This window comes from Mus caroli, unplaced genomic scaffold (genome assembly GCF_978045245.1).
Source record: "Mus caroli unplaced genomic scaffold, Mus_caroli_1 scaffold_8, whole genome shotgun sequence".
In the NCBI taxonomy this organism is placed as follows: domain Eukaryota; kingdom Metazoa; phylum Chordata; class Mammalia; order Rodentia; family Muridae; genus Mus; species Mus caroli.
In genome coordinates, this window is record NW_028227263.1 from 87,771,347 (window position 1) to 87,798,836 (window position 27,490).

The 27,490-nt window shown below is 45.4% G+C and overlaps 1 long non-coding RNA gene, 13 other non-coding genes and 1 pseudogene across 16 annotated transcripts in view; all 15 read left to right on the forward strand.

Moving 5' to 3' along the window:
* Window positions 1-1,003: 1,003 nt before the first annotated feature.
* Window positions 1,004-1,082, forward strand: LOC147003224 (small nucleolar RNA SNORD115). The gene has a single exon (XR_015048157.1). It is a non-coding gene; the product is annotated as a small nucleolar RNA SNORD115 (small nucleolar RNA).
* Window positions 1,083-2,841: 1,759 nt separating this feature from the next.
* Window positions 2,842-2,920, forward strand: LOC147003225 (small nucleolar RNA SNORD115). Its single transcript, XR_015048101.1, has one exon. It is a non-coding gene; the product is annotated as a small nucleolar RNA SNORD115 (small nucleolar RNA).
* A 1,758-nt stretch (window positions 2,921-4,678) lies between these two features.
* Window positions 4,679-4,757, forward strand: LOC147003226 (small nucleolar RNA SNORD115). Its single transcript, XR_015048158.1, has one exon. It is a non-coding gene; the product is annotated as a small nucleolar RNA SNORD115 (small nucleolar RNA).
* Window positions 4,758-6,517: 1,760 nt separating this feature from the next.
* Window positions 6,518-6,596, forward strand: LOC147003227 (small nucleolar RNA SNORD115). The gene has a single exon (XR_015048159.1). It is a non-coding gene; the product is annotated as a small nucleolar RNA SNORD115 (small nucleolar RNA).
* A 1,760-nt stretch (window positions 6,597-8,356) lies between these two features.
* On the forward strand, window positions 8,357-8,435 carry LOC147003228 (small nucleolar RNA SNORD115). The gene has a single exon (XR_015048160.1). It is a non-coding gene; the product is annotated as a small nucleolar RNA SNORD115 (small nucleolar RNA).
* A 1,759-nt stretch (window positions 8,436-10,194) lies between these two features.
* LOC147003229 (small nucleolar RNA SNORD115) lies at window positions 10,195-10,273 on the forward strand. Its single transcript, XR_015048161.1, has one exon. It is a non-coding gene; the product is annotated as a small nucleolar RNA SNORD115 (small nucleolar RNA).
* Window positions 10,274-12,030: 1,757 nt separating this feature from the next.
* Window positions 12,031-12,109, forward strand: LOC147003230 (small nucleolar RNA SNORD115). The gene has a single exon (XR_015048162.1). It is a non-coding gene; the product is annotated as a small nucleolar RNA SNORD115 (small nucleolar RNA).
* A 1,577-nt stretch (window positions 12,110-13,686) lies between these two features.
* The window catches only part of LOC115031510 (uncharacterized), a 51,463-nt gene continuing 37,659 nt past the window's right edge, over window positions 13,687-27,490 (forward strand). For all 3 annotated transcript variants that reach the window (XR_015047944.1, XR_015047943.1, XR_015047942.1), the window contains exons 1-10: window positions 13,687-13,829; window positions 14,189-14,234; window positions 15,549-15,670; window positions 15,892-16,074; window positions 17,863-17,908; window positions 19,697-19,742; window positions 21,532-21,576; window positions 24,176-24,221; window positions 25,518-25,640; window positions 26,019-26,063. This is a non-coding gene — a long non-coding RNA (uncharacterized LOC115031510). The remainder of the gene's footprint in view (window positions 13,830-14,188; window positions 14,235-15,548; window positions 15,671-15,891; window positions 16,075-17,862; window positions 17,909-19,696; window positions 19,743-21,531; window positions 21,577-24,175; window positions 24,222-25,517; window positions 25,641-26,018; window positions 26,064-27,490) is intronic.
* Window positions 13,869-13,947, forward strand: LOC147003231 (small nucleolar RNA SNORD115). Its single transcript, XR_015048186.1, has one exon. It is a non-coding gene; the product is annotated as a small nucleolar RNA SNORD115 (small nucleolar RNA).
* LOC115031593 (small nucleolar RNA SNORD115) lies at window positions 15,710-15,788 on the forward strand. The gene has a single exon (XR_003837268.2). It is a non-coding gene; the product is annotated as a small nucleolar RNA SNORD115 (small nucleolar RNA).
* LOC115031598 (small nucleolar RNA SNORD115) lies at window positions 17,544-17,622 on the forward strand. The gene has a single exon (XR_003837273.2). It is a non-coding gene; the product is annotated as a small nucleolar RNA SNORD115 (small nucleolar RNA).
* LOC115031594 (small nucleolar RNA SNORD115) lies at window positions 19,378-19,456 on the forward strand. The gene has a single exon (XR_003837269.2). It is a non-coding gene; the product is annotated as a small nucleolar RNA SNORD115 (small nucleolar RNA).
* On the forward strand, window positions 21,213-21,291 carry LOC115031599 (small nucleolar RNA SNORD115). Its single transcript, XR_003837274.1, has one exon. It is a non-coding gene; the product is annotated as a small nucleolar RNA SNORD115 (small nucleolar RNA).
* LOC115031601 (small nucleolar RNA SNORD115) lies at window positions 23,053-23,131 on the forward strand. Its single transcript, XR_003837276.1, has one exon. It is a non-coding gene; the product is annotated as a small nucleolar RNA SNORD115 (small nucleolar RNA).
* On the forward strand, window positions 25,712-25,780 carry LOC115031603 (small nucleolar RNA SNORD115; annotated as a pseudogene).

A 27,490-nucleotide genomic window follows, 5' to 3' on the forward strand; every position in this document is an offset into this window, starting at 1 on the left:
AATCCATCCAGCAATTATCTCAAAGATCTCAACCCAGAGGGAATTTACTTTGTGCATAGGGTGAGATGTTCATTTTTAAGTTGGTTCCCACCACCTGCCAAATTTCTTCATGGTATCATTTAGGGCGCCAAGAGCCTCACTGCAGAATCACTGAGGAAACAACGGCCTACACATTAGGTTGATACAGGGAAATGCCAGGTGTTTAAAGGACCTAATTCCAATCTGATTCAAAACACCAAGGCCTGACTTAGATTCAACTACAGTGGTTACCATCTCCTTTTCAAAATGGACAACCCGTAGCAGCTTCACACAAACGGATGCATGTATCCACATTGGTTCTGTGGCCTGGGCCCAGGATTCTCGGGAGAGCTTCAGGAATCACAGTTCACACTTAGTGCTGTCATGCAACATAGAGCTTACAGAGGTCTGATGCCACCTTGGCACTTTGAAGAAGAACCCATCGTTTACTTTAATCATCCTCCAAATATCTATCTCTAGTTGTGTTTTATTGTCCTGTCCATAGTATTTGGGCAGCTCACCTTGAATGTTGATCCCTACAAAATTGCGAATCTAAGGTCACATGTGATGTGGCTTTTGCTTCGAGAGGAAGCAGTAAATCAGTTGGATTGCCAGGGCTCCTTTGTGCTTCCATGGATGTTTCCCTATGCTAGCCAGGACGACTTGTGTGTGCTGGGCCTGGTAGTAATAGAAGAGGCAAGCACAGGACAGTTCCTGCACAATGAAATTGCACCAGTAGAGCTCCAGAAAAGTGTCTCATATTTCTGACATTTATGTCAAGAAGGGACAACAAGCGCCTTGACTTCTTTCCCTTTCCTCTTTAGGAAGTCATTCTTCCAAGTTTCAAGAAAGGGTGCCCTTGCTTGCCTCTCAGACGTTTCGTCCCTGCATCCCTCTCCAGTTCCACGAGATCACTCCTAACTCTGAGGCAGTTTTGGAAAGGAAGGTAAGTGGTTGGATTAGGTTAGGTGTTCTGTCTAGGCCTGGGTCAATGATGACAACCCAAAGTCATGAAGAGAGGTGATGACATAAAATTCATGCTCAATAGGATTACGCTGAGGCCCAACCAGGGCGACAGGGTTACAAGAGGTCCGTTGACTCCTTGGGAGGGCTCTTGGGTGACTTCCCTGAGGTCCTCAGATGCCCTTGCCCTGTTTCCCATGGCAGGAAATGTGGACATCTAGGGTGCACATTGTTTGGCAAACACTGCATGCCAACAAGCACCTTGTCCCACTTTCGAACCTTGGGCATTTCTGCAAGGCACGCCCCTTGCTCATGACCCTGTCTTTTCTGCTGTTTTGCAGTCATCTCACATGCCACCTTGGAGGGCAGAGAACCACAGATAATCAGGTAAGTGGTATGAACATGGTAAGGCCTCCACCTCCAGGTGACCTGCCCGTTCATGTTTTGGCTTTCAATTCTGAGCCAGTCTGTCCTTTCTGAATTGAGGGAGGACAAAATGGTATGCAATGGAACCAAACGAAGCTCGATTTGGGCTATGTTCTCCCATGTAGACCCCCTGGTTTTTAAAGTTCTAAGGAATTTTTTTCGATCCCCGAAAATTGTTTTCTCATGATTTTGACCTACTTCTCATGGAGAGAAGAGGATGACATTTTTAGAATGTTGGGAGCTCATACTTTGATGCTTACAAGGCTATTGTCAATAGGTACAGGAGGACAACACAAGTCTCCAGGGCCATTTGGGACTCTCCCTTTCCCATGCCACAGGAGACCCAAGGGACAGAGCCTTTCTTAGGGAGAAAGAAGGATTCTATGGTGTCCAACAGTGCTGGCCTACAAATGATGTGTTGGCAAAGGGCAATCCATCCAGCAATTATCTCAAAGATCTCAACCCAGAGGGAATTTACTTTGTGCATAGGGTGAGATGTTCATTTTTAAGTTGGTTCCCACCACCTGCCAAATTTCTTCATGGTATCATTTAGGGCGCCAAGAGCCTCGCTGCAGAATCACTGAGGAAACAAAGGCCTACACATTAGGTTGATACAGGGAAATGCCAGGTGTTTAAAGGATCTAATTCCACTCTGATTCAAAACACCAAGGCCTGACTTGGATACAAAGACAGTGGTTACCCTCTCCTTTTCCAGGCTGGGCAACCCGTAGCAGCTTCACACAAACGGATCCATGTATCCACATTGGTTCTGTGGCCTGGGCCCAGGATTCTCGGGAGAGCTTCAGGAATCACAGTTCACACTTAGTGCTGTCATGCAACATAGAGCTTACAGAGGTCTGATGCCACCTTGGCACTTTGAAGAAGAACCCATCGTTTACTTTAATCATCCTCCAAATATCTATCTCTAGTTGTGTTTTATTGTCCTGTCCATAGTATTTGGGCAGCTCACCTTGAATGTTGATCCCTACAAAATTGCGAATCTAAGGTCACATGTGATGTGGCTTTTTCTTCGAGAGGAAGCAGTAAATCAGTTGGATTGCCAGGGCTCCTTTGTGCTTCCATGGATGTTTCCCTATGCTAGCCAGGACGACTTGTGTGTGCTGGGCCTGGTAGTAATAGAAGAGGCAAGCACAGGACAGTTCCTGCACAATGAAATTGCACCAGTAGAGCTCCAGAAATGTGTCTCATATTTCTGACATTTATGTCAAGAAGGGACAACAAGCGCCTTGACTTCTTTCCCTTTCCTCTTTAGGAAGTCATTCTTCCAAGTTTCAAGAAAGGGTGCCCTTGCCAGCCTCTTAGAAGTTTTGTCCCTGCATCCCTCTCCAGTTCTACGTGATCATTCTTAACTCTGAGGCAGTTTTGGAAAGGAAGGTAAGTGGTTGGATTAGATTAGGTGTTCTGTCTAGGCCTGGGTCAATGATGACAACCCAAAGTCATGAAGAGAGGTGATGACATAAAAATCATGCTCAATAGGATTACGCTGAGGCCCAACCAGGGCGACAGGGTTACAAGAGGTCCGTTGATTCCTTGGGAGGGCTCTTGGGTGACTTCCCTGAGGTCCTCAGATGCCCTTGCCCTGTTTCCCATGGCAGGAAATGTGGACATCTAGGGTGCACATTGTTTGGCAAACACTGCATGCCAACAAGCACCTTGTCCCACTTTCGAACCTTGGGCATTTCTGCAAGGCACGCCCCTTGCTCATGACCCTGTCTTTTCTGCTGTTTTGCAGTCATCTCACATGCCACCTTGGAGGGCAGAGAACCACAGATAATCAGGTAAGTGGTATGAACATGGTAAGGCCTCCACCTCCAGGTGACCTGCCCGTTCATGTTTTGGCTTTCAATTCTGAGCCAGTCTGTCCTTTCTGAATTGAGGGAGGACAAAATGGTATGCAATGGAACCAAACGAAGCTCGATTTGGTCTATGTTCTCCCATGTAGACCCCCTGGTTTTTAAAGTTCTAAGGAATTTTTTTCGATCCCCGAAATTGTTTTCTCATGATTTTGACCTACTTCTCATGGAGAGAAGAGGATGACATTTTTAGAATGTTGAGATCTCATACTTTGATGCTTACAAGGTCATGGTCAATAGGTACAGGAGGACAACACAAGTCTCCAGGGCCATTTGGGACTCTCCCTTTCCCATGCCACAGGAAACCCAAGGGACAGAGCCTTTCTTAGGGAGAGAGAAGGATTCTATGGTGTCCAAAAGTGCCGCCCTACAAAATATGAGTTCGCATATTGCAATCCATCCAGCAATTATCTCAAAGATCTCAACCCAGAGGGAATTTACTTTGTGCATAGGGTGAGATGTTCATTTTTAAGTTGGTTCCCACCACCTGCCAAATTTCTTCATGGTATCATTTAGGGCGCCAAGAGCCTCACTGCAGAATCACTGAGGAAACAAAGGCCTACACATTAGGTTGATACAGGGAAATGCCAGGTGTTTAAAGGACCTAATTCCACTCTGATTCAAAACACCAAGGCCTGACTTGGATACAAAGACAGTGGTTACCCTCTCCTTTTCCAGGCTGGGCAACCCGTAGCAGCTTCACACAAACGGATCCATGTATCCACATTGGTTCTGTGGCCTGGGCCCAGGATTCTCGGGAGAGCTTCAGGAATCACAGTTCACACTTAGTGCTGTCATGCAACATAGAGCTTACAGAGGTCTGATGCCACCTTGGCACTTTGAAGAAGAACCCATCGTTTACTTTAATCATCCTCCAAATATCTATCTCTAGTTGTGTTTTATTGTCCTGTCCATAGTATTTGGGCAGCTCACCTTGAATGTTGATCCCTACAAAATTGCGAATCTAAGGTCACATGTGATGTGGCTTTTGCTTCGAGAGGAAGCAGTAAATCAGTTGGATTGCCAGGGCTCCTTTGTGCTTCCATGGATGTTTCCCTATGCTAGCCAGGACGACTTGTGTGTGCTGGGCCTGGTAGTAATAGAAGAGGCAAGCACAGGACAGTTCCTGCACAATGAAATTGCACCAGTAGAGCTCCAGAAAAGTGTCTCATATTTCTGACATTTATGTCAAGAAGGGACAACAAGCACCTTGACTTCTTTCCCTTTCCTCTTTAGGAAGTCATTCTTCCAAGTTTCAAGAAAGGGTGCCCTTGCTTGCCTCTCAGATGTTTCATCCCTGCATCCCTCTCCAGTTCCACGAGATCACTCCTAACTCTGAGGCAGTTTTGGAAAGGAAGGTAAGTGGTTGGATTAGGTTAGGTGTTCTGTCTAGGCCTGGGTCAATGATGACAACCCAAAGTCATGAAGAGAGGTGATGACATAAAATTCATGCTCAATAGGATTACGCTGAGGCCCAACCAGGGCGACAGGGTTACAAGAGGTCCGTTGACTCCTTGGGAGGGCTCTTGGGTGACTTCCCTGAGGTCCTCAGATGCCCTTGCCCTGTTTCCCATGGCAGGAAATGTGGACATCTAGGGTGCACATTGTTTGGCAAACACTGCATGCCAACAAGCACCTTGTCCCACTTTCGAACCTTGGGCATTTCTGCAAGGCACGCCCCTTGCTCATGACCCTGTCTTTTCTGCTGTTTTGCAGTCATCTCACATGCCACCTTGGAGGGCAGAGAACCACAGATAATCAGGTAAGTGGTATGAACATGGTAAGGCCTCCACCTCCAGGTGACCTGCCCGTTCATGTTTTGGCTTTCAATTCTGAGCCAGTCTGTCCTTTCTGAATTGAGGGAGGACAAAATGGTATGCAATGGAACCAAACGAAGCTCGATTTGGGCTATGTTCTCCCATGTAGACCCCCTGGTTTTTAAAGTTCTAAGGAATTTTTTTCGATCCCCGAAAATTGTTTTCTCATGATTTTGACCTACTTCTCATGGAGAGAAGAGGATGACATTTTTAGAATGTTGGGAGCTCATACTTTGATGCTTACAAGGCTATTGTCAATAGGTACAGGAGGACAACACAAGTCTCCAGGGCCATTTGGGACTCTCCCTTTCCCATGCCACAGGAGACCCAAGGGACAGAGCCTTTCTTAGGGAGAAAGAAGGATTCTATGGTGTCCAACAGTGCTGGCCTACAAATGATGTGTTGGCAAAGGGCAATCCATCCAGCAATTATCTCAAAGATCTCAACCCAGAGGGAATTTACTTTGTGCATAGGGTGAGATGTTCATTTTTAAGTTGGTTCCCACCACCTGCCAAATTTCTTCATGGTATCATTTAGGGCGCCAAGAGCCTCACTGCAGAATCACTGAGGAAACAAAGGCCTACACATTAGGTTGATACAGGGAAATGCCAGGTGTTTAAAGGACCTAATTCCACTCTGATTCAAAACACCAAGGCCTGACTTGGATACAAAGACAGTGGTTACCCTCTCCTTTTCCAGGCTGGGCAACCCGTAGCAGCTTCACACAAACGGATCCATGTATCCACATTGGTTCTGTGGCCTGGGCCCAGGATTCTCGGGAGAGCTTCAGGAATCACAGTTCACACTTAGTGCTGTCATGCAACATAGAGCTTACAGAGGTCTGATGCCACCTTGGCACTTTGAAGAAGAACCCATCGTTTACTTTAATCATCCTCCAAATATCTATCTCTAGTTGTGTTTTATTGTCCTGTCCATAGTATTTGGGCAGCTCACCTTGAATGTTGATCCCTACAAAATTGCGAATCTAAGGTCACATGTGATGTGGCTTTTGCTTCGAGAGGAAGCAGTAAATCAGTTGGATTGCCAGGGCTCCTTTGTGCTTCCATGGATGTTTCCCTATGCTAGCCAGGACGACTTGTGTGTGCTGGGCCTGGTAGTAATAGAAGAGGCAAGCACAGGACAGTTCCTGCACAATGAAATTGCACCAGTAGAGCTCCAGAAAAGTGTCTCATATTTCTGACATTTATGTCAAGAAGGGACAACAAGCGCCTTGACTTCTTTCCCTTTCCTCTTTAGGAAGTCATTCTTCCAAGTTTCAAGAAAGGGTGCCCTTGCTTGCCTCTCAGACGTTTCGTCCCTGCATCCCTCTCCAGTTCCACGAGATCACTCCTAACTCTGAGGCAGTTTTTGGAAAGGAAGGTAAGTGGTTGGATTAGGTTAGGTGTTCTGTCTAGGCCTGGGTCAATGATGACAACCCAAAGTCATGAAGAGAGGTGATGACATAAAATTCATGCTCAATAGGATTACGCTGAGGCCCAACCAGGGCGACAGGGTTACAAGAGGTCCGTTGACTCCTTGGGAGGGCTCTTGGGTGACTTCCCTGAGGTCCTCAGATGCCCTTGCCCTGTTTCCCATGGCAGGAAATGTGGACATCTAGGGTGCACATTGTTTGGCAAACACTGCATGCCAACAAGCACCTTGTCCCACTTTCGAACCTTGGGCATTTCTGCAAGGCACGCCCCTTGCTCATGACCCTGTCTTTTCTGCTGTTTTGCAGTCATCTCACATGCCACCTTGGAGGGCAGAGAACCACAGATAATCAGGTAAGTGGTATGAACATGGTAAGGCCTCCACCTCCAGGTGACCTGCCCGTTCATGTTTTGGCTTTCAATTCTGAGCCAGTCTGTCCTTTCTGAATTGAGGGAGGACAAAATGGTATGCAATGGAACCAAACGAAGCTCGATTTGGGCTATGTTCTCCCATGTAGACCCCCTGGTTTTTAAAGTTCTAAGGAATTTTTTTCGATCCCCGAAAATTGTTTTCTCATGATTTTGACCTACTTCTCATGGAGAGAAGAGGATGACATTTTTAGAATGTTGGGAGCTCATACTTTGATGCTTACAAGGCTATTGTCAATAGGTACAGGAGGACAACACAAGTCTCCAGGGCCATTTGGGACTCTCCCTTTCCCATGCCACAGGAGACCCAAGGGACAGAGCCTTTCTTAGGGAGAAAGAAGGATTCTATGGTGTCCAACAGTGCTGGCCTACAAATGATGTGTTGGCAAAGGGCAATCCATCCAGCAATTATCTCAAAGATCTCAACCCAGAGGGAATTTACTTTGTGCATAGGGTGAGATGTTCATTTTTAAGTTGGTTCCCACCACCTGCCAAATTTCTTCATGGTATCATTTAGGGCGCCAAGAGCCTCACTGCAGAATCACTGAGGAAACAAAGGCCTACACATTAGGTTGATACAGGGAAATGCCAGGTGTTTAAAGGACCTAATTCCACTCTGATTCAAAACACCAAGGCCTGACTTGGATACAAAGACAGTGGTTACCCTCTCCTTTTCCAGGCTGGGCAACCCGTAGCAGCTTCACACAAACGGATCCATGTATCCACATTGGTTCTGTGGCCTGGGCCCAGGATTCTCGGGAGAGCTTCAGGAATCACAGTTCACACTTAGTGCTGTCATGCAACATAGAGCTTACAGAGGTCTGATGCCACCTTGGCACTTTGAAGAAGAACCCATCGTTTACTTTAATCATCCTCCAAATATCTATCTCTAGTTGTGTTTTATTGTCCTGTCCATAGTATTTGGGCAGCTCACCTTGAATGTTGATCCCTACAAAATTGCGAATCTAAGGTCACATGTGATGTGGCTTTTGCTTCGAGAGGAAGCAGTAAATCAGTTGGATTGCCAGGGCTCCTTTGTGCTTCCATGGATGTTTCCCTATGCTAGCCAGGACGACTTGTGTGTGCTGGGCCTGGTAGTAATAGAAGAGGCAAGCACAGGACAGTTCCTGCACAATGAAATTGCACCAGTAGAGCTCCAGAAAAGTGTCTCATATTTCTGACATTTATGTCAAGAAGGGACAACAAGCGCCTTGACTTCTTTCCCTTTCCTCTTTAGGAAGTCATTCTTCCAAGTTTCAAGAAAGGGTGCCCTTGCTTGCCTCTCAGACGTTTCGTCCCTGCATCCCTCTCCAGTTCCACGAGATCACTCCTAACTCTGAGGCAGTTTTTGGAAAGGAAGGTAAGTGGTTGGATTAGGTTAGGTGTTCTGTCTAGGCCTGGGTCAATGATGACAACCCAAAGTCATGAAGAGAGGTGATGACATAAAATTCATGCTCAATAGGATTACGCTGAGGCCCAACCAGGGCGACAGGGTTACAAGAGGTCCGTTGACTCCTTGGGAGGGCTCTTGGGTGACTTCCCTGAGGTCCTCAGATGCCCTTGCCCTGTTTCCCATGGCAGGAAATGTGGACATCTAGGGTGCACATTGTTTGGCAAACACTGCATGCCAACAAGCACCTTGTCCCACTTTCGAACCTTGGGCATTTCTGCAAGGCACGCCCCTTGCTCATGACCCTGTCTTTTCTGCTGTTTTGCAGTCATCTCACATGCCACCTTGGAGGGCAGAGAACCACAGATAATCAGGTAAGTGGTATGAACATGGTAAGGCCTCCACCTCCAGGTGACCTGCCCGTTCATGTTTTGGCTTTCAATTCTGAGCCAGTCTGTCCTTTCTGAATTGAGGGAGGACAAAATGGTATGCAATGGAACCAAACGAAGCTCGATTTGGGCTATGTTCTCCCATGTAGACCCCCTGGTTTTTAAAGTTCTAAGGAATTTTTTTCGATCCCCGAAAATTGTTTTCTCATGATTTTGACCTACTTCTCATGGAGAGAAGAGGATGACATTTTTAGAATGTTGAGATCTCATACTTTGATGCTTACAAGGTCATGGTCAATAGGTACAGGAGGACAACACAAGTCTCCAGGGCCATTTGGGACTCTCCCTTTCCCATGCCACAGGAAACCCAAGGGACAGAGCCTTTCTTAGGGAGAGAGAAGGATTCTATGGTGTCCAAAAGTGCCGCCCTACAAAATATGAGTTCGCAAATTGCAATCCATCCAGCAATTATCTCAAAGATCTCAACCCAGAGGGAATTTACTTTGTGCATAGGGTGAGATGTTCATCTTTATGTTGGTTCCCACCACCTGCCAAATTTCTTCATGGTATCATTTAGGGCGCCAAGAGCCTCACTGCAGAATCACTGAGGAAACAAAGGCCTACACATTAGGTTGATACAGGGAAATGCCAGGTGTTTAAAGGACCTACTTCCACTCTGATTCAAAACACCAAGGCCTGACTTGGATACAAAGACAGTGGTTACCCTCTCCTTTTCCAGGCTGGGCAACCCGTAGCAGCTTCACACAAACGGATCCATGTATCCACATTGGTTCTGTGGCCTGGGCCCAGGATTCTCGGGAGAGCTTCAGGAATCACAGTTCACACTTAGTGCTGTCATGCAACATAGAGCTTACAGAGGTCTGATGCCACCTTGGCACTTTGAAGAAGAACCCATCGTTTACTTTAATCATCCTCCAAATATCTATCTCTAGTTGTGTTTTATTGTCCTGTCCATAGTATTTGGGCAGCTCACCTTGAATGTTGATCCCTACAAAATTGCGAATCTAAGGTCACATGTGATGTGGCTTTTGCTTCGAGAGGAAGCAGTAAATCAGTTGGATTGCCAGGGCTCCTTTGTGCTTCCATGGATGTTTCCCTATGCTAGCCAGGACGACTTGTGTGTGCTGGGCCTGGTAGTAATAGAAGAGGCAAGCACAGGACAGTTCCTGCACAATGAAATTGCACCAGTAGAGCTCCAGAAAAGTGTCTCATATTTCTGACATTTATGTCAAGAAGGGACAACAAGCGCCTTGACTTCTTTCCCTTTCCTCTTTAGGAAGTCATTCTTCCAAGTTTCAAGAAAGGGTGCCCTTGCTTGCCTCTTAGATGTTTCGTCCCTGCATCCCTCTCCAGTTCCACGAGATCACTCCTAAATCTGAGGCAGTTTTGGAAAGGAAGGTAAGTGGTTGGATTAGGTTAGGTGTTCTGTCTAGGCCTGGGTCAATGATGACAACCCAAAGTCATGAAGAGAGGTGATGACATAAAATTCATGCTCAATAGGATTACGCTGAGGCCCAACCAGGGCGACAGGGTTACAAGAGGTCCGTTGACTCCTTGGGAGGGCTCTTGGGTGACTTCCCTGAGGTCCTCAGATGCCCTTGCCCTGTTTCCCATGGCAGGAAATGTGGACATCTAGGGTGCACATTGTTTGGCAAACACTGCATGCCAACAAGCACCTTGTCCCACTTTCGAACCTTGGGCATTTCTGCAAGGCACGCCCCTTGCTCATGACCCTGTCTTTTCTGCTGTTTTGCAGTCATCTCACATGCCACCTTGGAGGGCAGAGAACCACAGATAATCAGGTAAGTGGTATGAACATGGTAAGGCCTCCACCTCCAGGTGACCTGCCCGTTCATGTTTTGGCTTTCAATTCTGAGCCAGTCTGTCCTTTCTGAATTGAGGGAGGACAAAATGGTATGCAATGGAACCAAACGAAGCTCGATTTGGGCTATGTTCTCCCATGTAGACCCCCTGGTTTTTAAAGTTCTAAGGAATTTTTTCGATCCCCGAAAATTGTTTTCTCATGATTTTGACCTACTTCTCATGGAGAGAAGAGGAAGACATTTTTAGAATGTTGGGAGCTCATACTTTGATGCTTACAAGGCTATTGTCAATAGGTACAGGATGACAACACAAGTCTCCAGGGCCATTTGGGACTCTCCCTTTCCCATGCCACAGGAGACCCAAGGGACAGAGCCTTTCTTAGGGAGAGAGAAGGATTCTATGGTGTCCAAAAGTGCCGCCCTACAAAATATGAGTTCGCAAATTGCAATCCATCCAGCAATTATCTCAAAGATCTCAACCCAGAGGGAATTTACTTTGTGCATAGGGTGAGATGTTCATTTTTAAGTTGGTTCCCACCACCTGCCAAATTTCTTCATGGTATCATTTAGGGCGCCAAGAGCCTCACTGCAGAATCACTGAGGAAACAAAGGCCTACACATTAGGTTGATACAGGGAAATGCCAGGTGTTTAAAGGACCTAATTCCAATCTGATTCAAAACACCAAGGCCTGACTTAGATTCAACTACAGTGGTTACCATCTCCTTTTCAAAATGGACAACCCGTAGCAGCTTCACACAAACGGATGCATGTATCCACATTGGTTCTGTGGCCTGGGCCCAGGATTCTCGGGAGAGCTTCAGGAATCACAGTTCACACTTAGTGCTGTCATGCAACATAGAGCTTACAGAGGTCTGATGCCACCTTGGCACTTTGAAGAAGAACCCATCGTTTACTTTAATCATCCTCCAAATATCTATCTCTAGTTGTGTTTTATTGTCCTGTCCATAGTATTTGGGCAGCTCACCTTGAATGTTGATCCCTACAAAATTGCGAATCTAAGGTCACATGTGATGTGGCTTTTGCTTCGAGAGGAAGCAGTAAATCAGTTGGATTGCCAGGGCTCCTTTGTGCTTCCATGGATGTTTCCCTATGCTAGCCAGGACGACTTGTGTGTGCTGGGCCTGGTAGTAATAGAAGAGGCAAGCACAGGACAGTTCCTGCACAATGAAATTGCACCAGTAGAGCTCCAGAAAAGTGTCTCATATTTCTGACATTTATGTCAAGAAGGGACAACAAGCACCTTGACTTCTTTCCCTTTCCTCTTTAGGAAGTCATTCTTCCAAGTTTCAAGAAAGGGTGCCCTTGCTTGCCTCTCAGACGTTTCATCCCTGCATCCCTCTCCAGTTCCACGAGATCACTCCTAACTCTGAGGCAGTTTTGGAAAGGAAGGTAAGTGGTTGGATTAGGTTAGGTGTTCTGTCTAGGCCTGGGTCAATGATGACAACCCAAAGTCATGAAGAGAGGTGATGACATAAAATTCATGCTCAATAGGATTACGCTGAGGCCCAACCATGGCGACAGGGTTACAAGAGGTCCGTTGACTCCTTGGGAGGGCTCTTGGGTGACTTCCCTGAGGTCCTCAGATGCCCTTGCCCTGTTTCCCATGGCAGGAAATGTGGACATCTAGGGTGCACATTGTTTGGCAAACACTGCATGCCAACAAGCACCTTGTCCCACTTTCGAACCTTGGGCATTTCTGCAAGGCACGCCCCTTGCTCATGACCCTGTCTTTTCTGCTGTTTTGCAGTCATCTCACATGCCACCTTGGAGGGCAGAGAACCACAGATAATCAGGTAAGTGGTATGAACATGGTAAGGCCTCCACCTCCAGGTGACCTGCCCGTTCATGTTTTGGCTTTCAATTCTGAGCCAGTCTGTCCTTTCTGAATTGAGGGAGGACAAAATGGTATGCAATGGAACCAAACGAAGCTCGATTTGGGCTATGTTCTCCCATGTAGACCCCCTGGTTTTAAAGTTCTAAGGAATTTTTTTCGATCCCCGAAATTGTTTTCTCATGATTTTGACCTACTTCTCATGGAGAGAAGAGGATGACATTTTTAGAATGTTGGGAGCTCATACTTTGATGCTTACAAGGCTATTGTCAATAGGTACAGGAGGACAACACAAGTCTCCAGGGCCATTTGGGACTCTCCCTTTCCCATGCCACAGGAGACCCAAGGGACAGAGCCTTTCTTAGGGAGAAAGAAGGATCCTATGGTGTCCAACAGTGCTGGCCTACAAATGATGTGTTGGCAAAGGGCAATCCATCCAGCAATTATCTCAAAGATCTCAACCCAGAGGGAATTTACTTTGTGCATAGGGTGAGATGTTCATTTTTAAGTTGGTTCCCACCACCTGCCAAAGTTTCTTCATGGTATCATTTAGGGCGCCAAGAGCCTCACTGCAGAATCACTGAGGAAACAAAGGCCTACACATTAGGTTGATACAGGGAAATGCCAAGTGTTTAAAGGACCTACTTCCACTCTGATTCAAAACACCAAGGCCTGACTTGGATTCAACTACAGTGGTTCCCCTCTCCTTTTTGGAGGCTGGGCAACCCATAGCAGCTTCACACAAACGGATCCATGTATACACATTGATTCTGTGGCCTGGGCCCAGGATTCTCGGGAGAGCTACAGGAATCACAATTCACACTGAGTGCTGTCATGCAACATAGAGCTTACAGAGGTCTGATGCCACTTTGGCACTTTGAAGAAGAACCCATTGTTTACTTTAATCACCCTCAAAATACCTATCTCTAGTTGTGTTTTATTGTCCTGATCATAGTACTTGGACAGCTCATCTTGAGTGTTGATCCTTACAAAATTGAGAATCTAAGGTCACATGTGATGTGGCTTTTGCTTCGAGAGGAAGCAGTAAATCTGTTGGATTGCCAGGGCTCCTTTGTGCTTCCATGGATGTTTCCCTATGCTAGCCATGACTACTTGTGTGTGCTGGGCCTGGTAGTAATAAAAGAGGCAAGCACAAGACAGTTCCTGCACAAAGAAATTGCGCCAGTAGAGCTCCAGAAAAGTGTCTCATATTTCTGACATTTATGTCAAGAAGGGACAACAAGCACCTTGACTCCTTTCCCTTTCCTCTTTAGGAAGTCATTCTTCCAAGTTTCAAGAAAGGGTGCCCTTGCCAGCCTCTTAGACGTTTCGTCCCTGCATCCCTCTCCAGTTCCACGAGATCATTCCTAACTCTGAGGCACTTTTGGAAAGGAAGGTAAGTGGTTGGATTAGGTTAGGTGTTCTGTCTAGGCCTGGGTCAATGATGACAATAAAATGTCATGAAGGGAGGTGATGACATAAAATTCATGCTCAATAGGATTATGCTGAGGCCCAACCAGGGCGATAGGGTTACAAGAGGTCCATTGACTCCTTGGGAGGTCTCCTGGGTGACTTCCCTGAGGTCCTCAGATATCCCTTGCCCTGTTCCCCATGGCAGGAAATATGGATATCTAGGGTGCACATTGTTTGGCAAACACTGCATGCCAACAAGCACCTTGTCCCACTTTCGAACCTTGGTCATTTCTGCAAGGCACGCCCCTTGCTCATGACCCTGTCTTTTCTGCTGTTTTGCAGTCATCTCACATGCCACCTTGGAGGGCAAAGAACAACAGATAATCAGGTAAGTGGTATGAACATGGTAAGGCCTCCACCTCCAGGTGACCTGCCCGTTCATGTTTTGGCTTTCAATTCTGAGCCAGTCTGTCCTTTCTGAATTGAGGGAGGACAAAATGGTATGCAATGGAACCAAACGAAGCTCGATTTGGGCTATGTTCTCCCATGCAGACCCCCTGGTTTTTAAAGTTTTAAGGAATGTTTTTCGATCCCAGATAATTGTTTTCTCATGATTTTGACCTACTTCTCATGGAGAGTAGGGGATGACATTTTTAAAATGATGGGATCTCATACTTTGATGCTTACAAGGCCATTGTCAATAGGTACAGGAGGACAACACAGTTCTCCAGTGCCATTTGGGACTCTCCCTTTCCTATGCCACAGGAGACCCAAGGGACAGAGCCTTTCTTAGGGAGAAAGAAGGATTCTTGGTGTCCAATAGTGCCAGCCTACAAATGATGTGTTCGCAAAGGGCAATCCATCCTGGAATTATCTCAAAGTTCTCAACCCACAGGGAATTTACCTTTGTGCATAGGGTGAGATGTTCATTTTTAAGTTGGTTCCCACCCCCTGCTAAAGTTTCTTCATGGTATCATTTAGGGCGCCAAGAGCCTCACTGCAGAATCACTGAGGAAACAAAGGCCTACACATTAGGTTGATACAGGGAAATGCCAGGTGTTTAAAGGACCTACTTCCACTCTGAATCAAAACACCAAGGCTTGACTTGGATTCAACTACAGTGATTCCCCTCTCCTTTTTGGAGGCTGGACAACCCAAAGCAGCTTCACACAAATGGATCCATGTATACACATTGGTTCTGTGGCCTGGGCCCAGGATTCTCGGGAGAGCTACAGGAATCACATTTCACACTGAGTGCTGTCATGCAACATAGAGCTTACAGAGGTCTGATGCCACCTTGGCACTTTGAAGAAGAACCCATCGTTTACTTTAATCACCCTCGTAATACCTATCTCTAGTTGTGTTTTATTGTCCTGTCCATAGTACTTGTGCAGCTCACCTTGAGTGTTGATCCCTACAAAATTTTGAATCTAAGGTCACATGTGATGTGGCTTTTGCTTCAAGAGGAAGCAGTAAATCTGTTGGATTGCCAGGGCTCCTTTGTGCTTCCATGGATGTTTCCCTATGCTACCCAGGACAACTTGTGTGTGCTGGGCCCAGTAGTAATAGAAGAGGCAAGCACAAGACAGTTCCTGCACAATGAAATTGCGCCAGTAGAGCTCGAGAAAAGTTTCTCATATTTCTGACATTTATGTCAAAAAGGGACAACAATCGCCTTGACTTCATTCCCTTTCCTCTTTAGGAAGTCATTCTTCCAAGATTCAAGAAGGGGTGCCCTTGCTTGCCTCTTAGATGATTCGTCCCTGCATCCCTCTCCAGTTCCACGAGATCATTCTTAACTCTAAGGCAGTTATGGAAAGGAAGGTAAGTGGTTGGATTAGGTTAGGTGTTCTGTCTAGGCCTGGGTCAATCATGACAACCCAATGTCATGAAGAGAGGTGATGACATAAAATTCATGCTCAATAGATTTACAATGATGCCCAACTAAGGCAACAGGGTTACAAGAGGTCCGTTGACTCCTTGGGAGGGCTCTTGGGTGACTTCCCTGAGGTCCTCAGATGACCTTGCCCTGTTTTCCATCGCAGGAAATCTGGACATCTAAGGTGCACGTTGGTTGGCAAACACTGCATGCCAACAAGCACCTTGTCCCACTTTCGAACCTTGGGCATTTCTGCAAGGCACGCCCCTTGCTCATGACCCTGTCTTTTCTGCTGTCTTGCATTCATCTCACATGCCACCTTGGAGGGCAGAGAACAACAGATAATTAGGTAAGTGGTATGAACATGGTAAGGCCTCCACCTCCAGGTGACCTGCCCCTTCATGATTTGGCTTTCAAATTGAGCCAGTCTGTCCTTTCTGAATTGAGGGAGGACAAAATGGTATGCAATGGAACCAATCGAAGCTCGATTTGGGGTATGTTCTCCCATGTAGACACCCTGGTTTTTAAAGTTTTAAGGAATTTTTTTTGATCCCCGATAATTCTTTTCTCATGATTTTGACCTACTTCTCATGGAGAGAAATGGATGACATTTTTAGAATGTTGGGAGCTCATACTTTGATGCCTACAAGGCCATGTTCAATAGGTACAGGAGGACAACACAGGTCTCCAGGGCCATTTGGGACTCTCCCTGTCCCATGCCACAGGAGACCCAAGGGACAGAGCCTTTCTTAGGGAGAGAGAAGGATTCTATGCTGTCCAACAGTGAAGGCCTACAATGATGTGTTCGCAAAGGGCAATCCACCCAGCAATTATCTCAAAGATCTCAACCCAGAGGGAATTTACCTTTGTGCATAGGGTGAGATGTTCATTTTTAAGTTGGTTCCCACCACCTGCCAAATTTCTTCATGGTATCATTTAGGGCGCCAAGAACCTCACTGCAGAATCACTGAGGAAACAAAGGCCTACACATTAGGTTGATATAGGAAATGCTAGGTGTTTAAAGGACCTAATTCCACTCTGATTCAAAACACCAAGGCCTGACTTTGATTCAACTACAGAGGTTACCCTTTCTTTTTCGAGTCTGGGTAACCCATAGCAGCTTCACACAAAGGGATCCATATATACACATTGGTTCTGTGCCCTGGCCCAGAATTCTTGGGAGATCTTTAGGAATCACAGTTCACACTGAGCGCTGTTATGCAACATAGAGCTTACAGAGGTCTGATACCACCTCGGCACTTTGAAGAAGAACCCATTGTTTACTTTAATCACCCTCGAAATACCTATCTCTAGTTGTGTTTTATTGTCCTGTCCATAGTACTTGGGCAGCTCAACTTGAGTGTTGATGCATACAAAATTGCGAGGCTAAGGTCACTTGGGATGTTGCTTTTGCATTAAGAGGAAGTACAAATCTGTTGGATTGCCAGGGCTCCTTTGTGCTTCCATTGATGTTTCCCTATACTAGCCAGGACAACTTGTGTGTGCTGAGCCCGGTAGTAATAGAAGAGGCAAGCACAGGACAGTTCCTGCACAATGAAATTGCACCAGTAGAGCTCCAGAAAAGTGTCTCATATTTCTGACATTTATGTCAAGAAGGGACAACAAGCGCCTTGACTTCTTTCACTTTCCTCTTAAGGAAGTCATTCTTCCATGTTTCAAGAAAGGGTGCCCTTTCTTGCCTATTAGAAGTTTCGTCCCTGCATCCCTCTCCAGTTCCAGGAGATCATTCCTAACTCTGAGGCAGTTTTGGAAAGGAAGGTAAGTGGTTGGATTAGGTTAGGTGTTCTGTCTAGGCCTGAGTCAATGATGACAACCCAATGTCATGAAGAGAGGTGATGACATAAAATTCATACTCAATAGGATTATGCTGAGGCCCAACCAGGGCGACAGGGTTACAAGAGGTCCGTTGACTCCTTGGGAGGGCTCTTGGGCGACTTCCCTGAGGTCCTCAGGTGCCCTTGCCCTGTTTCCCATGGCAGGAAATGTGGACATATAGGATGCACATTGGTTGGCAAATACTGCATGCCAACAAGCACCTTGTCCCACTTTCGAACCTTGGGCATTTCTGCAAGGCAAGCCCCTTGCTCATGACCCTGTCTTTTCTGCTGTTTTGCAGTCATCTCACAAGCCACCTTGGAGGGTAGAGAACCACAGATAATCAGGTAAGTGGTATGAACATGGTAAGTCCTCCACCTCCAGGTGACCTGCCCCTTCATGTTTTGGCTTTCAATTCTGAGCCAGTCTGCCCTTTCTGAATTGAGGGAGGACAATATGGTATAAAATGGAACCAAAGGAAGCTCGATTTGGGCTATGTTCTCCCATGTTGACCCCCTGGTTTTTAAAGTTTTAAGGAATTTATTCGATCCCCTATATTTGTTTTCTCATGATTTTGAACTACTTCTCATGGAGAGAAGAGGATGATATATTTAGAATGTTGGGATCTCATACTTTGATGCCTACAAGGCCATGATCAATAGCTACAGGAGGACAACACAGGCCTCCAGGGCCATTTGGGACTCTCCCTTTCCCTTGCCACAGGAGACCCAAATGACATATCTTTTTTTGGGGAGAGAGAAGGATTCTATGTCGTCCAACAGCGCTGGCCTACACATGATGAGTTCACAAAGGCCAATCCATCCAGCAATTATCTCAAAGATCTCACCCCATTTGGAATTTATCCTTGTGCATAGGTTGAGATGTTCATTTTTAAGTTGGTTCCCACCACTGCCAAATTTTCTTCATGGAATCATTTAGGGAGCCTAAGAACCTCACTGGAGAATCACTGATGAAAGAAAGGCCTACCCAATAGGTTGATACAGGGAAATGCCAGGTGTTTAAAGAACCTAATTCCACTCTGATTCAAAACACCAAGGCCTGACTTGGATTCAAGTACAGTGGTTTCCCTCTCCTTTTCGAGGCTGGGCAACCAGTAGCAGCTTAACACAAATGGATCCATTTATACACATTTTTTTTGTGGCCAGGGCCAAGGATTCTCGGGAGATTTTCAGGAATCACAGTTCACACTGAGTTCTGTCATGCAACATAGAGCATACAGAGGTCTTATGGCACATTGGCACTTTGAAGAACCCATTGTTTACTTTAATCATCCTCGAAATACCTATCTCTACCTGTGTTTTATTGTCCTGTCCATAGTACTTAGGCAGCTCAAATTAAGTGTTGATCCCTACAAAATAGGGAGGCTAAGGTCACATGGAATGTGGCTTTTGATTCGAGAGGAAGCAGTAAATCTGTTGGATTGCCAGGGCTCCTTTGTGCTTCCATGGATGTTTCCCTATGTTAGGCAGGACAATGTGTGTGTTCTGGGCCCAGTAGTAATAGAAGACGCAAGCACAAGTCAGTTCCTGCACAAAAAATTTGAGCCAGTACTGCTCCAGAAAATTGTCTCATACTCTGCCATTTATTTCAAGAAGGGACAGCAAGCACCTGGACTTCATTCACTTTACCTTATGGAAGTCATTTTTCCAAGTTTCTAAAAATGGTACCCTTGCTTCCCTTTTAGACATTTCATCCCTGCATCCCTCTCCAGTTCCCTGAGACAATTCCTAAGTCTGAGGCAGTTTTGGAAAGGAAGGTAAATGTTTGGATTAGGTTAGGTGTTCTGTCTAGGCCTGGGTCAATGATGACAACCCAATGTCATGAAGAGAGGTGATGACATAAAATTCATGCTCAATAGGATTACACTGAGGCCCAACCAGGGCAACATGGTTACAAGAGATCTGTTGACTTTTTGGGTGGGCTCTCAGGTTTCTTCCCAGAGGTCCTCAGATGCCCTTGCCCTTTTTCCCATGGCAGGACTTGTGGATATTTAGGGTGCACATTCGTTGGCAAACACTGCATGCCAACAAGCACCTAGTCCCACATATAAACTTTGGGCATTTCTGCAAGGCACGCCCCTTGCTCATGACCCTGTCTTTTCTGCTGTTTTGTAGTCATCTTACATTCCACCTTGGAAGTCAGAGAACTACAGATAATCAGGTAAGTGGTATGACATGGTAAGTCCTCCACCTCCAGGAGACCTGCCCCTTCATGTTTTAGCTTTCAATTCAGAGCCATTCTGTCCTTTCTGAATTGGGGGAGGACAAAATTTTATGCAATGGAAGCAAACAAAGGTCGATTTTCGCTATGTTCTCCCATGTAGACCCCCTTGTTTGTAAAGTTCTAAGGAATTAGTTCAATTACCGTTAATTGTTTTCTCATGATTTTGACCTATTTCTCATGGAGAGAGGAGGATGACATTTTTAGAAAGATTGGATCTCATACTATGATGCTTACAAGGCCATGGCCAATAGGTACAGGAGGACAACACAAGCCTCCAGGGCCATTTGAACTCTCCCTTTCCCATGCCACAGGAGGCCCTAGAGACAGAGCCTTTCTTAGGGAGAGAGAAGGATTCTATGGTGTCCAACAGTGCTGGCCTACACATGATGTGTTCACAAAGGGCAATCCATCCAGAAATTATCTCAAAGTTCTCACCCCACAGAGAATTTACCCTTGTGCATATGGTGAGTTTTTCATTTTTCAGTTGCTTTCCACCACCTGCCAAAGTTTCTTCAAGGTATCATTTAGGGCGCCTAAGATCCTCTCTGCAAAAACACTGAGGAAACAATGGCCTACACATTAAGATGATACAGGGAAATGCCAGGTGTTTAAAGGACCTAATTCCAATCTGATTCAAAACACCAAGGCCTGACTTGGATTCAACTACAGTGGTTACCTGCTCCTTTTCGAGGCTCTGCAAGCAGTACCAGCTTCACACAAATGGATCCATGTATACACATTGGTTCTGTGGCCAGGGCCAAGGATTCTCGGGAGATTTTCAAGAATCACAGTTCACACTGAGTTCTCTCATGCAACATAGAGCTTACAGAGGTCTGATGCCACCTAGGCACTTTGAAGAAGAACCCATTGTTTACTTTAATCATCCTCGAAATACCTATCTCTACCTGTGTTTTATTGTCCTGTCCATAGTAATTGGGCAGCTCAAATTGAGTGTTGATCCCTACAAAATTGTGAATCTAAGGTCACATGTGATGTGGCTTTTGCTTTGAGAGGAAGCAGTAGATCTGTTGGATTGCCAGGGCTCCTTTGTGCTTCAATGGATATTTCCCTATGCTAGTCAGACAACTTGTGTGTACTGAGCCCGGTAGTAATAGAATCGGCAGCACAAGTCAGTTTCTGCGAAATGAATTTGAGCCATTAGAGCTACAGAAATGAGTCTCATACTTCTGCCATTTATTTCAAGAAGGGACATCAAGAGCCTTGACTTCTTTCCCTTTCCTCCTTACGGAAGTCATTCTTCCATGTTTCAAAAAGCGTGTCCTTGGTTCGTTCTTAGACATTTCATCCCTGCATCCCTCTCCAGTTCTAGGAGACCATTCCTAACTCTGAGGCAGTTTTGAAAGAAACGTAAGTAGTTGGATTGGGTTAGGTGTTCTGTCTAGTCCTGGGTCAATGATGACAACCCAATGTCATGAAGAGAGGTGATGACATAAAATTCATGCTAACTAGGATTACGTTGAGGCCCAACCAGGGCGACAGGATTACAAGAGGTATGCTGATTCCTTGGTAGGGCTCTTGGGTGACATCCCTGAGGTGCTCAGATGCCCTTGCCCTGTTTCTCATGGCAGGAAATGTGGACATCTAGGGTGCATATTGGGTGGCAAACACTGCATGCCAACAAGCACCTAGTTCCTCATTCGAACCTTGGGCATTCCTGCAAGACACGCCCCTTGCTCATGACCCTAACTTTTCTGCTGTTTTGCAGTCATCTCATATTCCAACTGGAAGGCAGGGAATCACAGATAATCAGGTAAGTGGTATGAACATGGTAAGGCCTCCACCTCCAGGTGACCTGCCCCTTCATGTTTGGGCTTCCAATTCTGAGCCAGTCTGCCCTTTCTGAATTGGGGGAGAACAAAATGGTATGCAATGGAACCAAACGAAGTTCAATTTGGGCTATGTTCTCCCATGTAGGCCCCCCTGGTTGGTAAAGTTTTAAGGAATTTGTTAAATTCCCGATAATTGTTTTCTCATGATTTTGACCTACTTCTCATGGAGAGAAGAGGATGACATTTTTAGAATGTTGGGATCTCATACTTTGATGCTTACAATGCCATAGCCAATAGGTACAGGAGGACAACACAGGCCTCCTGGGCCATTTGGGACTCTCCCTTTCCCATGCCACAGGAGACCCAAGAGACAGAGCCTTTCTTAGGGAGAGAGAAGGATTCTATGGTGTCCAAAAGCGCTGGCCTACACATGATGTGTTCACCAAGGGCAATCCATGCAGCAATTATTTTATAGATTTTACCCGAGGGGGAATTTACCCTTGTGCATAGGGTGAGATTTTCATTTTTAAGTTGGTTCCCACCACCTGCCAAAGTTTCGTCAAGGTATCATTAAGGATGCCTACGAACCTCACTGCAGAAACACTGAGGAAACAAAGGCCTACAAATTAAATTGATACAGGGAAATGCCAGGTGTTCAAAGGACCTGATTCCACTCTGATTCAAAACACCAAGGCCTGACTTGGATACAAAGACAGTGGTTACCCTCTCCTTTTCAAGGCTGGGCAACCCGTAGCAGCTTCACACAAACGGATCCATGTATACACATTGGTTCTGTGACCTGGGCCCATGATTCTCAGGAGATATTCAGGAAACACAGTTCACACTGAGTGCTGTCATGCAACATAGAGCTTACAGAGGTCTGATGCCACCTTGCCATTTAAAAAGGAACCCATTTTTTACTTTGATCACCCTCGATATAACTATATGTAGTTGTGTTTTATTGTCCTGTCCATAGTACTTGGGCAGCTCAACTTGAGTGTTGATCCCTACAAAATTGCGAGGCTAAGGTCACATGTGATGTGGCTTTTGCTTCGAGAGGAAGCAGTAAATCTGTTGGATTGCCAGGGCTCCTTTGTGCTTCCATGGATGTTTCCCTATGCTAGCCAGGACTACTTGTGTGTGCTGTGCCTGGTAGTATTAGAAGAGGCAAGCACATGTCAGTTTCTGCACAATGAATTTCAGCCAATAGTGCTCCAGAAAAGTGTCTCATACTTCTGACATTCATTTCAAGAAGGGACAACAAGTGCCTTGACTTTGTTCCCTTTACTCCTTAGGGAAGTCATTCTTCTAAATTTCTAGAAAGGGTACCCTTGCTTCCCTCTTAGACATTTTGTCCCTGCATCCCTCTCCTGTTCCCTGAGACAATTCCTAACTCTGAGACAGTTTTGGAAAGGAAGGTAAGTGGTTGGATTAGGTTAGGTGTTCTGTCTAGGCCATGGTCAATGATGACAACCCAATGTCATGAATAGAGGTGATGACATAAAATTCAAGCTCAATAAAATTACGCTGAGGCCCAACCTGGGCGACAGGGTTACAAGAGGTCCATTGACTCCTTGGGAGGGCTCTCCGGTGACTTCCCTGAGGTCCTCAGATGCCCTTGCCCTGTTCCCCATGGCAGGAAATGTGGACATCTAGGGTGCACATTGGTTGGCAAACACTGCATGCCAACAAGCACCTTGTCCCACAATCGAACCTTGGGCATTTCTCCAATGCCAGCCCCTTGGTCATGACCCTGTCTTTTCTGTGGTTTTGCAGTCATCTCACATGCCACCTTTGAAGGCAGATAACCAGAGATAATCAGGTCAGTGGTATGAACATAGTAAGGCCTCCACCTCCAGGTGACCTGCCCCTTCATGTATTGGCTTACAATTTTGTGCCAGTCTGCCCTTTCTGAATTGGCGGAGAACAAAATGGTATGCAATGGAACCAAACGAAGCTCGATTTGGGCTATGTTCTCCCATGTAGACCCACTTGTTTGTAAAGTTTTAAGGTATGTGTTCAATTCCGGATAATTTTTTTCTCATGATTTTGACCTACTTCTCATGGAGAGAAGAGGATGACATTTTTAGAATGTTGGGATCTCATACTTTGATGCTTATAAGGCCATGGCCAATAGGTACAGGAGGACAACACAGGCCTCCTGGGCCATTTGGGACTCTCCCTTTCCCATGCTGCAGGAGATCCAAGGGACAGAGCCTTTCTTAGGGAGAGAGAAGGATTCTATTGTGTCCAACAGCGCTGGCCTACACATGATGTGTTCGCAAAGGGCAATCCATCCAGCAATTATCTTAAAGATCTCACCCCAGAGGGAATTTACCCTTGTGCATAGGGTGAGATGTTCATTTTTAAGTATGTTCCTACCACCTGCCAAAGTTTCTTCATGGTATCATTTAGGGCGCCAAGAACCTCACTGCAGAAACACTGAGGAAACAAAGGCCTACACATTAGGGTGATACAGGGAAATCCAGGTGTTTAAAGGACCTAATTCCACTCTGTGTTATTCCTTTTCTACAAGTCACACCCCTTGCTCACAACCCTGTCGTTTTTGCTTTTTTGCAGTCATCTCACATGCCACCTTGGAAGGCATAGAACCACTGATAATCAGGTAAGTGGAAAAATCATGGCTATAACCTCCCTTTCTATGTGACCAGCTTTTTCATGTCTTGGCTGTTAATTCTGAGCCAGTCTACCCTTTTGTAATTTAGGAATAACAAAATGGTATGCAATGGTATCAAACAAATCTTGATTTAGGCTATGTTATCCCTTATAGACCCGCTGTTTTGCAGACTTTAATGAATTTGTTCAACTCCAATAATTTTTTTCTCATAGTATTGACCTACTTTTTATGGATAAAAGTGGAATGTCAATTTCAGAATGTTGGGATCTCAAACTTATATCTTACATATCCATGGCAAATAAGTACTGGATATCAACACAGGTCTCCAGGGCCCATTATGACTCTTCATATCCCATGACACAGGAGTCCCAAGGAACAAATCCTTTTTTAGGGAGAGAGAAATATTCTATGATATGCAACAGGGCTGGCTTCCACATGATGTGTTCACAAAGGGAAATCCCTTGAGCAAATATATCAAAGATCTCACCCCACTGGAAATTTACCCTTATGGATAGGGTTATATTTTCATTGTTGCCTTGGTCGCACCATCTTCCAAATTTCCTTCATAGTATCACTAATGCTATTACTGAACTTCACTGCAGAATCACCAAAGAAACAAACGCCTACACATTAGGTTGATACAGGGAAATCCAGAAGTAAAGGATCCTAATTCCACTCTGATTCATGACACCTAGGCCCGAATTGGATCTAGCAATGGTGGTTACTGTCACATTTTAGAGGCTGCACAACCCATTATAGCTTAACACAAATGGATCCATGGCTACATATTTGTACTCTGCCCTGGAATCAGGATTCTCAGGAGGTTTTAAGTAATCACATTTCACAGTTTGTGCTGTCATGCCACATAGAGCTTGTAGAGGTTTGATGCCACCTTTGAACTATGAACAAGAACCCATTGGTTACTACAATCACAGCAGAAATACCTATCTGGAGTTGTGTTCTATTATCCTGTCCACATTACTAGGTGAGCTCAACTTGATTGTTGATCCCTACCTAATTTTGATGCTAAATTCACATATGATGTGGTTATTCCTTCTACAAGAAGCAGTAAATCTTTACTGGAATGCAAGGGGTCCTTTGTGCTTCCATCTATATTTCTCTTTGGTAGTCATAAAAACTTGTGTGTGCTGGGACAGGTACTAATAGAAGAGGCAACCACAAGATAGGTTCTGCACAATGAAACTACTCCAGTAAACTAAAATGTCTCTGACATTTATCTAAAAAATGAACAAGTGCCTTGACAGCTTCCCCTTTCCTCTTTAGGAAAGATATTTTTCCAAGTTTCAAACAAGGGTGTCCTTGCTTCCCTGGAAGAACTTACTTCCCTGCATACTTCTCCAGTTACATGTGACCACTCCTAACTCTGAGGCAGTTTGAGAAAGGAAGGTAAGTGGATGGTTTAGGTTAGGTGATATCAAAGTACAGCTAGCCATTTTCTGTCTATGCCTTTTCAATATTGGCCATCATAGGTCATGAAGAGAGATGATGACATTAAAATCATTCTCAATAGGATTATGCTGAGGCCCAACCAGGTCGACAGGGTTACAAGAGGTCCATTGACTCCTGGGGGCTCTTGGGTGACTTCCCTGAGGTCCTCAGATGCCCTTTCCTGTTTCCCATTAGAGGAAATGTGGACATCTAGAATGCACATTGATTGGCAAACACTGCATGCCAACAAGCACCTAGTCCTACATTCTACGCTTGGGAATTTCTGCAAGGCCTGCCCATTGCTCATAACTATGTCTTTTCTGGTGTTTTTTGCAGTTATCTGACATGCCACCTTGGAAGGCAGAGAACCACAGATATCAGGTATGTGTAAAGATCATGCCTAAAGCCTCCCTTCCATGTGCCCAGGCCCTTCATGTTTTGGTTTCAATTCTGAGCCAATTGGCCCTTTTGGAATTTAGGAATAACAAAATAGTATGCAATTACCGAATGTAGCTAAACTTTAGGCTATGCTCTCCCAATTAGAACCCTGTTTTGCAAAGTTTTAAGGAATTTGTTCACCTCCTGATAATAGATTTCTCATAATTTTGAACTACTTCTCATGGAGAAAAGAGGATGAGATTTATAGAATGTTGGGATCTCATACTTTGATTCTTATGTGGCCATGGTGAATAGGTACAGGACAACACAGGCCTCCAGGGCCATTTGGGACTCTCCCTTTCCCATGCCACAGGAGGCCCAAGGGACAGAGCCTTTCTTAGGAAGAGAGAAGGATTCTATGATATCCAACATGGCTGGCCTTCACATGAAGTGTTCACAAAGGGCCATCCCTTTAGCAAATATTCCAAAGATCTCACCCCACAGGGAATTTACCCATGTGGCTAGGGTGAGATTTTCATTTTTGCCTTAGTTCCCACTACCTTCGAAATTTTCTTCATGGTATCATTTGGGACTCTTACCGAACCTCACTGCAGAATCACTGAGGAAACAAAGGCCTACACATTAGGTTGATACAGGGAAGGCCAGGTGTAAAGGAACTTAATTCCACTCTGATTCATGACACCAAGGCCCAAGTTTGATCCAGCAATAGTGGTTACCTTCATGTGTTAGAGGCTGGGCAACCCATTACAGCTTAACACAAATGGATCCATGGATAGACATTTTTCCTGTGTCCTAGGCCCAGCATTCTTGGGAGATTTTCAGTAATCAAATTTCACACTGAGTGCTGTCATGCAACATAGAGCTTAGAGGTCTGATGCCACCTTTGAACATTGAAGAAGAACCCATTGGTTACTTTAATCACACTCGAAATACCTATCTGTAGTTGTGTTTTATTGTCCTGTCCATAGTTCTTTGGGAGCTCAACTTGAGTGTTGATCCCTACAAAATTGTGAGGCTAAGGTCACCTGTGATGTGGCTATTGCTTCTAGAGGAAGCAATAAAGCTTTGTTGGAAATCCAGGTGTCCTTTGTGCTTTTATTGAGATTTCTCTATGGTATGCATGAAAACTTGTGTGTGCTGGGCTTGGTTTTAATGGAAGAGGCAGCCACAAGAGAATGTCTGACCAATGGCATTCTGAGTTTTTAATAACCATACTTGGAGGCTAATGTTCAGAGGCAGTGAATGGGAGAATATTTTTCCTTGGCCCTCCAAGGTCTTTAAGTCCCAAGGGACTGTGGGTTATCTCTAGAAATGTTCAGCCACTGTATAATTTCACCCCTACTCTTGTTCTAGGAAGCTATGGTGACCTCACTCAATTAATTCTAACCCTTTGCATGATACAGATGCTT